General features: G+C 33.2%; 1 long non-coding RNA gene across 1 annotated transcript; it reads left to right on the forward strand.

Moving 5' to 3' along the window:
• The first annotated feature begins 7657 nt into the window (after positions 1 to 7657).
• On the forward strand, positions 7658 to 9937 carry LOC148209500 (uncharacterized). Its single transcript, XR_015792965.1, has 3 exons — positions 7658 to 7802; positions 7880 to 8379; positions 8490 to 9937. It is a non-coding gene; the product is annotated as an uncharacterized LOC148209500 (long non-coding RNA).
• Positions 9938 to 18192: the final 8255 nt, after the last annotated feature.

Here is an 18192-nt window from a genome sequence, read left to right on the forward strand (position 1 = left end):
GCCTTTGCAATGAGTGTTGTTAGCCGTTTTATGAGTTGTCCAAGTAAACCACATTGGGAAGCTGTAAAATGTGTTATCAGATATGTAAAAGATACTAAGGATTATGGTTTAATTTACACAGCTGGCAATTTTGATTTTCAGTATTTAGAAGGTTTTGTTGATGCTGACTTGGCGTTCGACTTAGATAAAAGAAAATCTACAACTAGTTTTGTGTTTAAGGTGTTTGTGTTAAGCCTTAATTAAAGGCTAAAAAATGTAGGTTTGCATGCTTAGTTGATGGTTATTTGAGATGAAATATGTATGTTCATGCATATAATTTAGGGAAAATGTGCATATTTTGTGATTAGGGACTTTGGAATTCAGTTATAGGTAAATGAAGGCTAAATTGTGTAAATATGCTTATTTTGTAAGGAAAAGTGAAGATTGATGATCACAATGCGTCAGGAACATCGCAGGACCAGAATTTCTAGCATACTAAAGGAATGATCACAATGCTTCAGCCACATTTGATGCCTAGATTGTCTAAACGGGAATAACAACTTTTGACCAAGTAATTGGTCCAAGATTTGTTATTAGTTCTTAAAATCTCTACAACCTCGTTTGGTTCCAATCTCCCATGCATTTCTCAACATCTTGTTACCTACATGACCTATAAAAGAGCTTTCAAGCATCACTTCAAGGCATCTCAATTTCCATGCTTTTTTTCTTCCTTTCTACTTTATTATCAACTTTAGTTTTTAAGTTTTTGTTCTTCAATTACTCTTGTTATTTTACTACAATTCAATTTGTTCCATTTTGTAATTTCTTTCCAACTTCAATTAAAATGCCTTCTTTTGTTGTCTTCACTTGTGTTTTCATTTCTTTCACTTCCATGAGTAGCTAAATTATTTCTTCAACCCTCCTACGAATGGTTTAGTTCATCTATTTTAAATTACATCTATTTTAAATTACATCTATTAGTGAGCACGACGTATTACGCTTTCTTTGTTTATCTTGATTGACATAATTATTCCAGTTGATTTTCTTGTTGGCAACTTGTTTAAATCACACTAGTTTGAATTTAATTCTGAAAAGGTTAGAGTCAAACGGATCTCATCAAGGTAAAACGAGAAATTACTTAGAAATAAGAACTAAAACAAGATCCTAGACATAGACTCTCTTACCCGTTAAACGTAAGTTGGAACTTGATTTATTTAGGATTCTAGAGTTGCATAGACATATGTAAACGCTAGCCTAAGCTTCTAAACAACCAAAAGCGATATGGAATAGGAGTTGAACCAGTTTAGTAGGAGGGTTGGTTTTTTAGTCCTTGTGTTTTTAAATCGTATTTCCCAACATATTCACTAAATTTTTATCCCAAACCCCATTGCTCATTCAAGCAGTATACAAATTCATTTTTAAAAGGAAATTAGTCCTTGTGGAGATGAACTTGGAATACTTTCATATTATTACTTGTGACAGTATGCACTTGCACTTACCCTCGAGCTATTAAGTAGAGGCGCAACAGTTTGGCAATACAATAAATTGGAAATCTTCACTTTAGTCTATAGTGGTGTTATCTACTACCGAGTCAGAGTATATAACATTATCTAAATCAGTTAAGGAAGCAATTTGGTTGAAAGGGGTTGATATCAGACATGCTGGGAGATATAGTAGAACCTATTATACATTGTGATAGTCAAAGTGCTCTGGCACTTTCGAAAAAATCATTATACTATGATCGAACCAAACATGTTGACATAAAGTTTCATTTTTTGAGAGATGAAGTGAGTAAGAGACAGTGAAGCTTAAGAAGATTGCATCTGAAAATAATATTGTTGAATATATTTACAAAGTTCTTGTCGAGTGTAAAATTTAAATTTTTTTGTGACCGACTGGCTGATGTTTCTTGTTTATAATGATGTTAAAGTGTAGAGTTGTGTTCAAGATGGTGTTTTGTTTCTTCATCTAAAGATCTACTTGATTCAAGAGGGTGATTTGTTATTTTGTGACTCAAGTATGTTTTTTTCAAAGAATATTGGGCTTGAGTTTTTACTTGTTAAGGCCCAAAATCTCTATTGAGGTGATTTTTGTTTTGAGATAATGTCTTCGGATGGCTGTTTTAGAAACTTATTTACACAAATGTCTAAAATTTTCTAATTTTAAACTTTTAGATTTCTGCACCTAGGATTTTATTTTAATTCCAATTTTACCCTTATTTATTGCATTTACCTTTATTATAGTTATTTGTTTTTTTAAAATATAAAAGATTTAATTCCATAAATTATTATCATAATCCTTTAATTATTGTGGGCCCATACTAATTTTCAACACAAATCCTTTAATTCACTCATTCAAAACCTTAATTTACACATTCAATAAAAGGTTGATTTTCCCTTAATTCACTCCCAGTGCTTAATCTTCAAAGACAATTCAAAATCACATAAACATCTTTTGAAGTCTCAATAAACATATATCCGCATATTCAAAAAATATATATCACGTATATACCCACTTATATATCCGCATATATACATTCAAAATCACTATATTATATATGTGCATATCCGCATACATACATGTCGAGTTATAAGATATATTCACTTATATATCTGCATATATACATTCAAAATCACTATAGTATATATCCGCATGTCCGCATATATACAAGTTGAGTTATAAGATATATCCTAATTAAATCACTATAATATATATCATCATATATACAATATTTCACACAAAATCAGAAATTGAAAACAACCGTTGGAATGCAAACCTTTCAATCGGGAGATGAACTGCTCTGGCGACTGAGAAAAATAGAGGCGGCCAGAGATGAAGGCAATCAGACATCGGTCGGAGACGAAGGCAGGCAGAAACGATCAGAGAAGAAGAATCGACGGAAATCTCCTTTCGAAGGGGATAAATGCAGACTAATGCTCTTGCGACGGAGAAAAACGGAGTCGGTCGGAGAGGAGGGCAGACAGCGACGGACGATCGGAGAAGAAGAACGGAGGTCCAGAGGAAGAAAAACGGACGGTCGAAGGAAGAAAAGAAATACGAACGGTCGGAGGAAGAAGAAAATGGTGGGTTTCGAAAATGGATGGTTTTTTTGGGTTTTGGGATTTTTTTATATTGGAAAGTATCATTAGCACATTTTAAAGGATTTGACCTTCCAATTTACTAATTCTAGATTTTAATAATTATTTAATATTGAGATAGATTCTTAAAAGGACATACTAGTAATTTGTGTGATGGGTATCATCTAATTAGGGTTGTTTCTTGACAAAAGTGTACATTCTATACTTTTTAATCATTTTACGTAATTATGATTTCTAAATAGATCATCTATGTACTAACCCCTTTTGTCTTTTATGTTGGTGCGAGCCCATGTAGGTTTTTTTCTTCAAAACCTTTTACTGCCGTGGGATTGAAGGTTTAGCAGTAGAAAAATAAATTTTGGAGTTTCATCTTCTTCCCTGCAACACAAAAACGGAGGGTGGAAAAATACAGAAGTTTCTTCCTGGTATTTTTTTGTGCATTGTTTCACCTTCTTCATTGGCGGCTCTGCATGAGATTTTTTGTTTTGTTATTTTTCCTCCTCTGTTTGTGTTGTTTTTGGATATTGAAGCTAATATAAGTTTGTTCTCAACTTGCACAGTGGATGTAGACCACGTTGGTCGAACCACTATAAATTTTTGTGTCGTCTTCTCTTACCTTTCTTACTTGATTTAGTGTTAATATTAATTGCTTGGTTGGTTTATTTGGATTATGATTAATATTATTTGATAAAAAAAGCATGGTTATTGGTGTATTTTCGCACAACAGTAACCAGTTAAATTATGCACATGTTGACATTATCAAACCCGTACTTTAATAACTTTATCTTACCTATTAAAATAAATAAAGGGATTGAAAACGTGGCCCACTTAAAAAATAAAGACGTATGTAGCTCAAACAAAATAAGACACGCCTAGACATGATTTCCTAGCATGGTACGATGTCTCATGTTTTTGTCTTCCATGCTGGCCCACAAATTTTCATCTTTTACCATCTTAAAAAAATTTGTTTGAAAATTCATCAAGTTTTCAAGAGTAGATCAACCTATAATGAAATAGTTATCAAACAAGCTTAAATTTTAATCATTGTGTAAATTTTATCATTAAACTTCGTAGCATGTTTTAAAAGTACGGTTTTTAAGTTCAACATCGGAATTGAGAGACACATACCTCCAACCTTTGAGAATGTAAGTAACGCCTTTGACAGAAAAAGAATTAGATTTAAGATTTATTTTGCCTACATGCCATTAAAAAATAAAAAAGCCAAAACGAGCATAGCTTAGCGGTAATTGACATATGTCTATCTCCCATCCTTACATATTGTACTAAAAAAAAGAAAAAAAACTCCCTCAACCTCATTTTATCTAATTGACGTACTTTCTTGTACCCATCATGTCATATGAGTAGTTACTAATCTAAATAGCATGTCACGTCAATATTTAAATATTCGTGTTAATAACATCGACTTATTAGAATTATATAGTCTGTAATTGAAACTTTTAAAAGTTCAAAGGCTAAACTAAATATAACCATCTCAATTTAGAGACTAAATTTATAATTTAACTAAAATAGTTTTATATTTTTAAAAATAGACAAATTGATTAAAATATATTCTTATTCTCTAAAGTTCTTAAAGCTTGTCAAATTTTAATAAGTTTCCAATTCAACTTTTACAACTAAATTTTCAGTCCACAATTCAAAAGGAAAGGACAATATTTATTTTGTTATCAGTATCCATGTATGAGATTAATAATAATTTATGACATAAAAAATGACAATATTTAACAATTCTAATCTAAAAACTTAACATTTATATAGATTAATTAATAAAAGAGAGAGAATTTATCTCAAAAAAATAATAATAATACAAGAGAGAGAAAAATCTATCTTTAAAACCATATCTTTCTTAAAAAAAAAGAGAGGGAGAAACATTAAAAAAAACATTTAGGTATATTTATCCATCATCACTAAAGTTTTGATGAGAAGGAGAGAGAAATGCATAAAATAGATGTTTTCTGTTTCTCAAAACCATCAAATTTTTATCAGTGGTCAGCAAAAAACGGGCTCTAACCGACCGATAAACACCTAAATATTCTTCGAGAAAATAAACATCTACATCTTATTTAAAGTCTATAAAATTAAAGTTGTAACACCATGATCATGAGCTTAGAGAGACATCTTATTTCATCTGGCAAAGATTTTCTAAAGCTTATGGTGATTAATACAGATTAAAATTGAAATAAAATTATACTTAAAATAACTTTTTTTAAACAAAAAAGGAAAAAGAGAATAAATTTTATGTGGTTGACAGAAGAAAAAAGAGCACAAAAGCTGCTCAAACACAAGCTCTCTCTTGGGCATGATGAGTTGTGCTCTCTATCTTCTGTCAGCCAATCAAAAACTTAAATTCTCTCAAGAAAATTAGACCCAAAAAATGGATAGAGAAATAAAATTAATTAATTATAAATAGTGAAGAAAAAAAAGGAAGAAGATATATATTTATTACCAGAGCTGTCTTGAAGATTTGGAATTGAGAGAAGGATGAAGAGAGAAGAGGAAAAATGATGTTTTTTTTTTTTTTTTTTTTAAGAGAGAAGCCAAGGAGGAGTTTTGAACCAAAACCCACTTCTTGAATGGATATGAATATGTAGAAATAAAGTTTTTTTTTACCTCTCTTTTTATAAGTGCTTGTTCAACAAAATATATATATGAAATTACACTTTTATCCCTCTTTTTTTTTATTCATCTCAGTTTTATGTCTTATTGGAGAAGCTTTTAGATATCGATGTAGATGAAAATATCGAGGTCTCAATTTCATGAGAGTGTCGATGTAAATGTTGATAAAATGTCTATGTCAATCGAAAAAATTCATAACATATATTTAAATTATCAAATAAATATTTTGCCTTCTTTTAAATAAGTTACAAACTATCAGTATTGATATTATGTCCATATTAGTTATATTTTGTTGATATTTTCTATATTTCGTCATTTTTGGTCATCTCAATGTCGAATTTATTAATATACGGAGATATCTATGAAAATGACATAAATATCCTAATTAAATTTATTTTGATTTGGTTTAGTTGGTTTTGAAAGTCAATAAAGATAGAATGGATTGATTTGATTCAAATCGAGGAAAAGAAAAACAATGGATTTGACCATTTTGATTTGCACATATATATAAGAATGAAATAGTTATGATTAATTATTTGAACTATATTGATAGGATTAAGCTTAGGAGTTTTTCAAGAAAATTGAAACTGTGTTTGTGTTTCTTTGATTAATAGAATTAATTGAAAATATATTTGGGTAATTATTGTTTTTTTTTTCCTTCGTCTATTTTCACAAGAAGTTGCTATTTTTCCTTGAGGAGCTTAATAAAATTAACTTAAAATACTAATTTAGTCCCTATATTTTTAAAATATTTCTTTTTGGTTTCTATATTATACTTTTAACTTCGAATATTTTAGTTCTTGTATTCTGAAAATGTTCATTTTGGTCTCTCTACTATTAAAAAGTGACCATTCTGGTCCCTTAATTTTTTCTTAATTTTTTTTTCTATCACAATTTCAACACGACAATAGAATCAATATATTTCTTAAAATGTAAACGTTACTATATACTAAATAGTTTTCATTATGAGTAAACTTGTATTACAATTTTGAAAAGATGGACTAAAATGACTACTTTTTAGGAGTACAAAGAAGAAACATGAACTAAAATGAACCAAAGTTAAAATTGTATTGACCAAAAAGAACATTTTCAAAGCACGGGAACTAAAATAAACCAAGACTAAAACTACATGGATCAAAATAATATTTTAACCTAAAATTAACTTTACTTCAACCACAAATCGTCAAACGACTCCTTGTAAAAGTGAGATATCATCTACTCATCGCTTAAGGTAGCAAGTGAGGCAATGGCGCAAGACCTTCAATTCTACGAAACCTCATATTTTATTATAATATATACACTATAATATTGTTATTTATTTATTAATTTAAAATATAAAATTAATATCTTTTCCATAAAATTTTTCTTATAATATTAAAAATACAAATTAATAATATATATAATTCTCTTGGTAAAAAAAATATTCCATTAAATACAAGTTTAGAAAACCCGTAATTAATTCTAAATAAAACGCCCAATAAATTCTTCTCAAGTTTAATTTACTACCTATCAAATTTTTTTACATTTTTCTTTCACAATTAAAACATTTCAAATTTCCTTAAAAACTCGAACATTAATTTAATCTCTCCAAACTTTCTACATTTGATATTTTTCCTCATATTGTTTATTTTATTTTATTTTTTATGGTTAAAACCTTTCAAATTTTAACCTAACTTCCTCTCTCTCTCAACTTTTCATCTGTGGGTGGCATCCCAAAAGAAAAATCAAATCGATCTCGATTAATTGTTTCTTTCAGTAGGAAAAATACTGAAAAAGGGAAAGAATAATTGAATGTAGTGTTTATTTATAAGCAAAGAGACCATATATTTTAAGGAATGGTCGTTTTCATATAGATGGAAAGTAGGAGTAAGATTGCTTGGGAAATGGGCTACAAAGGCTACAACTATATCTTTCTAAAGAGCTTCATCAAATCAATGTCACTGTGCTTCACCCTTCCCCATCAAGATACATCATACTTTTTAGAGGGGGAAATTTTGATAAAAGCATATTTTGCTTGAGCTTGGAAGAAAAAAAATGAGGGTTTGTCGGGTTTGAAAATTTGAACCATAGTGGTCGAGCAATTTGTAAAAGGTAAGATTATTATTGTGCAGATTTATGATACACATTAGACTCATTATTTATATGTTTTTAACGAAACATTTAATTAGGGATTTAAGGCGTGTTTGGGGAAGAGAATACCCTGGACACGTGGAGGACCCCTATTGGTGCTCCAAGATGACTCATGAGTCATGTCCAGCTCGGACGGCCGAGATTACCACCACTGGCGTTGACAGATGCTAAGTATGAGAGCCGAGGTGAACCTGGCCGAGGTCCAACCTACCGGGAAGTTCGGTGGGGGCCGATGTGAGCTACTGTCAGCGGCGTGATTATCGGGTATAACCGTCGGTCCCGAGATTACCGGGTGTAACCGACGGTCGCGAGATTACCGGGACTACCACCCATAAGTAGAGGACTTCACTCCACGATCAGGTACGATGATTTCTGACCTCGAACTAAACTGGGAATCCGACCAATACTGACTTGATCGTCGGAGTGCTCACCTTTTTGTGCAGGTCCGCCCAAGTATTCAGGTCGGTCCGGAGGCGAGTTCGAGTTGCAATCTGAAATACACTGTTGTGCATATCCTTGCATAAACAAGGCGTGTTTGGTATGTCTTTTGAAAAATATGGGAGTGCTTTTATTTATATATATATATATATATATATATATTTATTTATTTATTTATTTAATAATGAAAATTCATTTAAAACACTCAAGATGTCTTAAGGGCTACATCACGAGAAACATCAGCTTCCACCAACATGTGAAGTCAGATGGAAAAACCTGACAATCGAAGAGAATAATGATTCAGATTCAAAGAGGCTTTAGCAAGGGCATGCACAGGCTCATTTTCCTCACAAAGAACATGAAGAAACTGAATTTCTTGAAGAGGTGCCGCCAGTCATCAACCCAGGAAGCCAAGTTGTTGTGGAGAACGACCTCGCTAGTGATCAAATTGACGGCTTCTAAGGAATCAGACTCCGCCACAACTTTGGGGAACCCCATCCGTGAAGCCAGGCGAATACCCTCTCAAATTGCCAAAATCGGACTGAAGAAAGTATGAGAAGAGAAGAGTGCCGCCTAAATCATATTATTCTCATCCGTAATTTAAATCCTTACCCCTGATCTTCTTTCGATTTGACCGTAGGCAGCGTTCGAATTGATCTTCACAAAATCCCTTGGGGGAGGGGTCCAATTTTGGTCATGAGATGAGGGACTTTTGAGCTTCTCCCTATCTTGTTGTTGTTTTCTTAGAAATTCTTCCAAATAAGCAACAATCCAAGATTCTTTCTCATTAATATCAGAGAGACCATTTTTAAATCTGTAGGAGTTGCAATCGTTCCATAATGCCCAACAAATAATATCATCCAAATTTAAGTCCTTTGGAGAAAGAGAAGCCATCATCGCCAACTAGCGATCTACAAAACTGCCGTTGAAATGATTCCCGAGGGCTGCTTCAGGGAAAAGTAGTTTCCATATTTTAGTATTTCTTTTACATCCCGCCATAGCATGATTGACAGATTCCTCCTAGTGCAACAGATAGGACAAATAGAAGAAACTTCCATGCCCATGTGTCTCAAATTGACCATCACTGGAATAATATTTTGAACTACTTTCCAATGGAAGATTTTAATCTTTGGAGGGAGATCGATTTTCCAAAACTCTTTCCACCACCTCTCCTTGTAATCATCACTAGGGCTATTAGCTAGGATACGGTCTTACGGTCTTTCATTGCAAGCTTATAGTCACTCTTGACAGTGTAAACTCCATGCCTCTGATAATGTCAAATCCACCTATCCAAGCCTCCGAAACCACTAATAGGAATGCTAGATATCTGTTCAACATCCTCTTCTCCAACCAAATCCACCAGCTTGGGAATATTCCAGCTCCTACGGGTGGTAATAAATAGGGGTGTTCATGGGTTAGGTCGGGTCGGGTTATGAGGTTTTTTAGGACCAATAAAAAATTTTGGTCGATAAGCTCTTTTACCCGACAGAACCGAAGTGAGTGGGCAACCCAACCCAACCCAACCCTTATATCTTCAAGGTTGGGTCGGGTTAGGTTGTCAGGTTGTGTAAGATCTAAGAGAGATGAGAGGGAGAAGTGAAAATCTCATATTTGGCGGAGAAAATTGAAAATAACAAAAGAATCTCAGATTTGTTGAAGGATTGTTCCACATTTGTGAAGATGGTTCCCTTATTTGCCTTTTTGTGTTGCTTATTGTCTAAAGACAGAGACAAAAATGGGGAAAAGGGGTACAAAATTTTTTCTCAGATCCCAAAACGAAACCGAAAAAAACGTAAATGTTCCTCTTTTTTTCGATTAATATGTCTTTCTTTAGATCCCAAAACAAAATCCAAAAATTGCCCAGTTGTTCTTCTTTCAATAATTCGCTTTAGATCTTGAACAATTTTCCTTTCGATCGTTAATAATCTTTGTCGTCGTCTTAGATCTTGAATGGCTTTCCTTTTGATCATTAATCTTCATCGTTGTCTTAGATCTTTAATCACTTCAAATCTTCGATTGTTCCTAGATCATTCGTGAATATCGTTACAGATCTTCAATATTTTCCTTCGATTGTTTATAAATGGTTGTAGAGAAAGATCACACAAGGATTTTTTTGGAGAAACGGGAGTTGATAGAGAGGATGAGATGTGAGGGAGATTCGGAGGAGATGAGAGGGAGAGTTGGAGGAGATAAAAACCTAGAGAAAGAAGGAGAGTTGGACTGCTGTTGGTACGGTTTAGAACCCTTTGTGCAAGTGTACATGACCGTTGTAGCAAGTGATAAAAAGATCGACCCAATGTAGCAATCTAGCCTTAGCTAATTTATATGAAATTGTAAAGGCTAGATTGCTTACACAACAACGTAGCAATCTAGTCTTTACAATTTCATAAACCCTAGCTGTCGCAACGTCGACGCGGAGCGGCCGACGTCATCCCCTGAAGGGTCTCTTTCGAGATAAGGGTTTGGAGTCGCCACCAATCATCTACGAGGTGTGATTGGTCACCTAAAAATAAAGACAAGGTCTGCGAAAACAGATTGTTGGTTCGGGAGTCGACTGAGCATAGGAAAGGTGTTAGCACCCTACAACACCCATTCGAAAACGGTACCACATTTTGTCAAAAATTATCCTATTATGTTATTTGGTCCAAAAAAATATACTTTTTTTATTTTAAATGTTTCATATTATATTAATTCACATTTTATTATAAGATATGAATTAATAGATATGAGTGGCACGAAAGCCATTAGAAAAATTTTGACAACTCGAGAATATTGGAAGGTTCCAATTCCCGTCATTGGAGTTTTTGAAATAATTATTTAGCAAAAAAAAATAATAATAATAAATAAATAAATAAATAAAATAATTTTAATTTTATGAAACATTAAGACTTGAACTTGCGACATGAATGTTGATACTAAAACGTCACACCAATGTGCCACCACTTTGAGATATAAGCTATGCTCTTTTTTACAATACATATTTTGTATTTTTGAATTTTGTTTAAAAAAAAGAAAAAAAACGCTAAATGAAATCTTTTATTTAAAATAATTATTTAGTAAAAACAACGATAAAATGAAGCATTCAAAGACTCGAACTTGGGTCATGTACATTGAAAAACAAATATCTTACCATTATGCCAACATCTTAAGATGTAAATATCATATTCTTTTACACAAACAAAAGTTTTAATTTATTTTTTTAAACTAAAAAAAAACTACGATATTTATTTCGAAATTAACAAAATTATTTAAAAGAAAGAAGAAAAAAATTTATTTAAAAACAAAGTCAAATTTACTTTAACAAAACTTATTTGCTAAAAAACTGATTTTTTTATTAAGATTTTTTCAAAACCATAACCACCAAACCATTAAAAGAATTTTAAATGAGATTTTATTCTAAAATACTCTGTTTTTATCTCCTCTTTTAAAATCCTGCAGCAGAAGATTCTTTTTCAATTAAAAAATAAAACAAAGGTAACACAAAAAATATAAATCTTGTAAAAAAAATCATTTTAAATAAAAACTACATTTTAAATAAAAAGAATCCAAATTTAAACTTTGAATCCAAATTTAAAAGAATCCAAATTTTTTTTAAACAAGATTTATTATATAAAACTCCTATTTTTTTAACGTATTTTAACCAAAATTTTAAAGTAAAATATTTTATTAAAATAAAATTAAGTTTATATTTATTTCATTTAAAAAGCTCTTCTTTATTAGAAAAAGAAAACCTTTTATTTTAAAACAAATTTTAAAATATCAAAATCTTTATTTTATTTTCAAAAACTTATTTAAATTAATTTAGAAGATTTTTTTTATCTTAAAAAAAATTCCTTACTAAAAGCATTTTCTTTTAAAAAAAAGTAAAAAAAAAAACTTTTTCTTAAAAGAAAACATTTAAAAAAAATCTTTTGATAGAAACAAAAGAATCTGTTTCAAATCAAAAGCATGATTTTCAAAGCCAATTTTTCCTTATTTAAAAAAAAAATCTTTCCAACGTATTTGATAGTTAAGTAAAACGCACTAGTGGGAAGGAGATGGTCGGAGTGCCAGCGGGCTTGGAAGAAGCTGTGAAGAAGGTTGTTACTGCTGTCGTTCATGCCGTTCCCTTGCGTCGTTGGAAGTCGTGGGTATGAAGGAGAAAAGTGGTGATGGTGGGATAAGAGAGATGGAGAGAAGAAGATACGGTGATCAGTCCCCCACTCTCCTCTATGCACTGTCCCTTGTAAAAAAAAATAACTCCCCTATGCACTGTCCCTTAAATACATAAAAAAAAATAACTGTAAAAGAAGAAGAGTCAAAAGAAGAGAGAAAGAAGAAGGGAAGGATGACACGCGTTAGGTTATGACGAAGGAAAAACGGGAGGAAAAACCAAATCTTTTTTTAACCAAAACAAAATCTATTTTTTAATTAAAAAAAAACCTTTATTTAAAACAAAATTCTTTATTTAAAATCAAATCTTTCTATTTCTTTTATTTTAATAATAAATCAAATTCTTTAAAATAAAATCTATTTTTTTAATTTAATTTTAACTTTAGCTTATAACCAATAATAAAGGAATCTTATAGTATTTTAAACCAAAATAATCAAAATAAAACTTAATAAAACAAAAATTAAATAGTAAAAATTAAAATTAAAATGAAGTCGGACCAAATACGGTGTCTACAGCAGGTGTCTTTATTTGTCACCTAGTTTTGAAAAATGGCCAAATGATTCTTCATAATTAAAAATATCCATTTATATTTTTCTAACTAGTTTGCAGGTTTGATTTTGACACTTTTACCCTTTATATTTAGTTTTTAATTATTTTTAAAAACAAAATATCTTCAACTCCTATTATTCTCCTACATTTTATCTCCTTGATTCTAGTTTTCTTTTTTTTACAACAACTATTGTTATAAACTTAATATTTGTTATAAACTTAATAGGTAGACACATAACTAACCAAATTTAACGAGACATCGCATCGTGAAAGACGACCAGAGAGTAAGGGAGACGATCATAGAGACAAGGCGATGTGACAAATTAACGGAATCGAGCGAGGGAACAATTGTGCAATGTGGTGGGTGATAGGGTGGGATTGCAAGGAGAGAAAGGCAATTTCTACAAATTGATTTTGGTTTGAGGTATAGTGTTTTATTAATTGTTCACAAAATACAGCTTATTTCTTCACATTATTTTTTTTCTTTTATTCACCGTATTTTTTCACCTGTTACTGTTCTTGTTCCTGTGTTCACCTTAATCATTCGTATTTGTTCATGTGTTCACCTTATCGTTTTTGTTCTGTGTTTACCTTCATCGTATTTCTTACTGTGTTCACCTTCGTCGTATTTGTTCTTGTGTTCACCTTCGTCGTATTTGTTGTTCACCTTTGTCGTATTTGTTGTTTACCTTCGTCGTATTTGTTGCTATGTTCATCGTGTTCATCTTCATCGTATTTGTTACTATGTTCACCTTCGTGTTCATCGTGTTCACCTTCGTCGTATTTGTTGCTATGTTCACCTTCGTCGTATTTTGTTGCTGGCATTTGTTCCACTCTGTTCACCTTCATCGTATCGTATTTGTTCCATTTGATCTTTTAAGTATAATTTTCAATAATGATTTTCTTGTTTAAATTTTGTTTTAGATTTTACTTTAATGAATATTTTACCTGGTATAAAATTGGTTAGAAAAATATTTCAAATAGAAAAAATAGGCAGGATTCTCCTATAAAATAGGAAAAATAATATATTCATTCTAAAACCATTCTAAAACCATTGAATGTAGATCCATTGATCAAAGAATTCGATTTAATTAGAGATAGATTATTATCAAAATAAAAGATTACAAGCTTAGTAAGATTTTATTTTCATCTCCTAAATATCTCCAGATTTCATTTTCCCCTTTCTTATGCTCTATAAGCTCCTCTCGAAAATCTCCCTCATTCTCAGCCTATCGTCGACACAGCTTCCTCTTCCTCCTCCTCTTCAAGCAAGCAAAAATCAGAAAATGATTTTTCAAAGATTTTAGCTGAGCATAATTCAGCCGAATCCCATCTAGCTAAGGTTGAATATCGCCTCAAAAATTGGTCTATCCCCAAGATAGATCCAAAACAGGTATACAAGATAAATACCTTCAATTTCTCCCAGCAGGATGTTATCATCATCACCGAGGAGAACGTAGCCATGAAGGATGAATTCACAGAGATCACCCTTCTACCTGAAGAAACCCTCTTCAGAGTCAGGAACAAATTCAAATACCTCCATATTGGATGCGTTCAAGTGGCTTTAAAGCCTCTCTTTAGAGAAGGCTTAGATGTCCCAATTTATCTCGCCCTTCGGGATAAGAGACATCTCAACTTCACTCCCTCTCTACTAGGGATCGTCAAATCAAATCTGGTACAAGGACCAGTTTATTTCAACTGCAAAGCGGGTCTTACTGTCTCTCTTCAAGATAAGAATATCATGGACGTTCTATGTCTAGACATTCATTCTGAAGGATTGGAGCTCAAAGACGGTTCTCTCCCGTTTGCTGTTTCATATTGCATCTATTACAAACTGATGCATACCAACCTTTCTCCAAAAGCACTTGGTGTCTCTCCAAAAGGTTACACCATGTTAATGGAAGTCAATCTCGAAAAATCTTCGATGACCATTCCGAAGACGCTTCGATGAGATGAAATCTCTAGAAACACTATCTGGAGACTTCAAGGAGTATCAGCCCCTAATAGAAGGACTAATACAGAGGCATCAATCACCGAATTTCCAGATGGAAATGTCGAAGTACAATTCAATTCTGAGGCAAGATATCCCAGAATTAGAATAGTCATGAGCAGCCATCCTAGCGTATCTTCAGATGCAAGGTCGGTAAGCACTATTAATAGATCTTTTAAAAGATATGAATCCATGCGAGCGTCAGTAGATTTCACTCATCCGATCCCTGACGTTCATTATGAAGAAGGATCACTCTCTCCAACTCAATCCGACATGGAAAGGAGAACTGAATCCGCCTTCAATCAAATAAACGTGATCTCAAAACCTGAGAAACGTTATGAAGAACTATACAGCAAATACATCGATATGTGGATTGCTGCACCAAAAGAAACAAGGAAACCCATCATGACTATTGGCGATTTCACTGCAAAAATACAAGAACGAGAGCTAGCTAAAAACGAAGCTCTAGTCAAACAGCTCCGAGCCCAAGGACAGGTAGCAGTCATTAAAAATGGCACTCTTTGGGTCACAGCAAGAGGCAAATAAATAGCTTCCACCTTCCCTCCGGAAGAAGAAGCTACCTTCTCTCACCCGGTGATACCTGCCATAAAGATGGTGTCTTCACCCTATAAAACAATAGATGAAGACAAGGTCCAGAAAGTTGGTGTTCGAGAGATTAAGAACATCCAGCATCAACTCAACTACTCAAACAAGATCCTTTCCGAGGTATCTAAAGCAGTAGAAAGAATTGAGAATCCGGTTCTTCCTACCGTATCAAAAATCCCACGGATCCCTCCAGTAGACCATCTTTCAACCAAACAGTTTTAAGATTGGACCTCTCAAAGAAGACCCCTCAGATCTTTTTGCTGAGATCAACAGAAGACTTTCTTCTTTGTCCCTCAATAAGGGAGATTCTTCTCAAAAGAATGAGGTGGCCAAGAGTATAAATGTAGTTGCTACTATACCAACTGCAACCCAGGCCTCATCCTCAACAATACTTCCGGTCACCATGCACACGGAAGTGAAGAATAATTATCCAAGACCATCTCCTCCCGATATGGGATGGGACGATCTCCGCCATGATCAACGAACTTATGACGGATCTTCTATAATCACTTGGAATATCGATGGATATTCTGAAGCTCAAATGATGAATACTTTTCAAGAGATGATGATGGCAGCTACTGCTTTCAGCACCAAGAAGCCGGTTTTACAGACAGCCCAAATCCTTATTTCGGATCTCTCTGGAAACCTAAGAAGCTGGTGGCACAACCAGCTGACCGACGAAGATAGGACAAAAATCCTGACGGCGACTAAATCAGTTGTCAAGCAGGAAGGTTCTAATGCAATGCAGATTGATGAGCCGGATATGGTAAATCAATTAATCTATGCAATGACCAAGAATTTTATTGGTAGCACTCAAGTCTACTCAGATCTCAATGCCTAAGCTCTGTTAAGCCTTCGATGTCGAAAGATGAGTAACTACAAATGGTATAAAGACACCTTCTTGGCACGTCTCTATACTATTACAACACGCGGAGCAAATATCTGGAAGCAAAAGTTCGTTGAAGGACTTATATATTATATTGCTCAAAAGTTCTACCAAACTGCGGCAACGAACTCTACAACTAATCGTATCGATTGGGCGGAGTTAACAATCGGGGACATTAATGCCACGATTCAACAGATATGCGTTAATCTCTATCTAGAGAATAAACATACAGCCAAAGATATCAAAGATCCCGACTACCGAAAGGAATTGGGAACTTTTTGCAAACAATACGGTCTTGACAACAGACCTGAGGAAGAACAGAAGAAAAAGAAGAAATCTTCCAACAAACGACTCTTCAACAAGAGTAGATCAAAAGATTCCGAATTACCCAGGCGTAAAAGAAAATATTACAACAGGAACAAGGTAAAGAAGGATTATTCAAAGAATCATCCTAAAAAATCCTCTGTTGCTTGTTACAAGTGCAACCGCAAAGGACACTACTCAAGCAAGTGCCCTTTGAAAGACAAAATCAATTCTCTGACCATAGATGAAGAAACACGGCAATCTCTTCTCTATGCTATCAGAAGTGAAGAAGAAAACTCCTCGAGTTCCGAATCTTCCACTGACAATGATGAGATCAATCTCATAAACGAAGAAGATTCTTACGAAGAGACCTTTTTCTCTCAAAGTGATTCCTCTGAAGAAGATGGAATTATCCCCTGCACTGGCCATTGCGCTGGAAAATGCCATGGCCATATCAATGTTATCAGTAAAGATCAAGAGGCTCTCTTTGATCTAATTGATCAACTACCCGATGAAGGCTCCAAAAGAATGTGTCTTGTTAAACTTCGGGAAAGCCTTGAAGCAGAAGCTCTTCAAAAGAAACCAGAATACAACCTGATAGAATACTCTTTTCACGATATTCTAAAAAGGGTCAAAGGAGAAGCTAAGAAGCCGATCCAAATTGAAGATCTCCACACTGAAGTGAAGAATCTCAAAAGAGAAGTTGCTAATGATAAGCAACGACTCTCTACTCTTGAATTCGTCTTCAAAAAATTCCAAGAGTCAGAAACCACGGAAGGAGAAGTTTCCTCAAAATCTGAACAAGCTCTACAGATTGGTTCACCAAGTGGAATCAATTACATTAGCAAGGTTCAAAATCAGAAATGGATGTCCAAGATTATTTTCAAAACCAGAGACTTCCAGTTGGAAACATTCTCTCTTATCGACTCTAGAGCCGATCAGAACGTCATCCAAGAAGGATTAGTTCCTTCTAAATATTTCAAAAAAACTAAAGAAGTTCTTAGCGGAGCCAGTGGAAATTCGTTGAACATCAAATACAAATTATCAAAGGTCCACATCTGCAAGGACGACGTATGCCTTATTAACACCTTCATCCTGGTCAAAAACCTCAATGAAGGAGTCATACTAGGTACCCCCTTCTTAACTCAATTATATCCTTTTTTAGTCACTGATAAAGGAATAGTGTCTAAGAAGTTCAACAAAGAAATTATCTTTGAATTCAGTCAGCCGATAATTCCAAGATATATTTCATCAATTGAAGAAGACATCAGTCTTTATATCAATAGTATCGCAAAGAAGGAAAAACAGATTGAATTCCTTCAAGACGATATAAAGACTTGCAAGGTGACTATTCAGATCAACACGCCATCTGTTCAGCAAAGAGTTCAAAACTTCTTTAAAAAGCTTGAAAAAGAAGTTTGTTCAA

Source organism: Momordica charantia, assembly GCF_013281855.1.
Source record: "Momordica charantia cultivar OHB3-1 chromosome 8 unlocalized genomic scaffold, Mcharantia_2.0 BLBB01000008.1, whole genome shotgun sequence".
Lineage (NCBI taxonomy): Eukaryota > Viridiplantae > Streptophyta > Magnoliopsida > Cucurbitales > Cucurbitaceae > Momordica > Momordica charantia.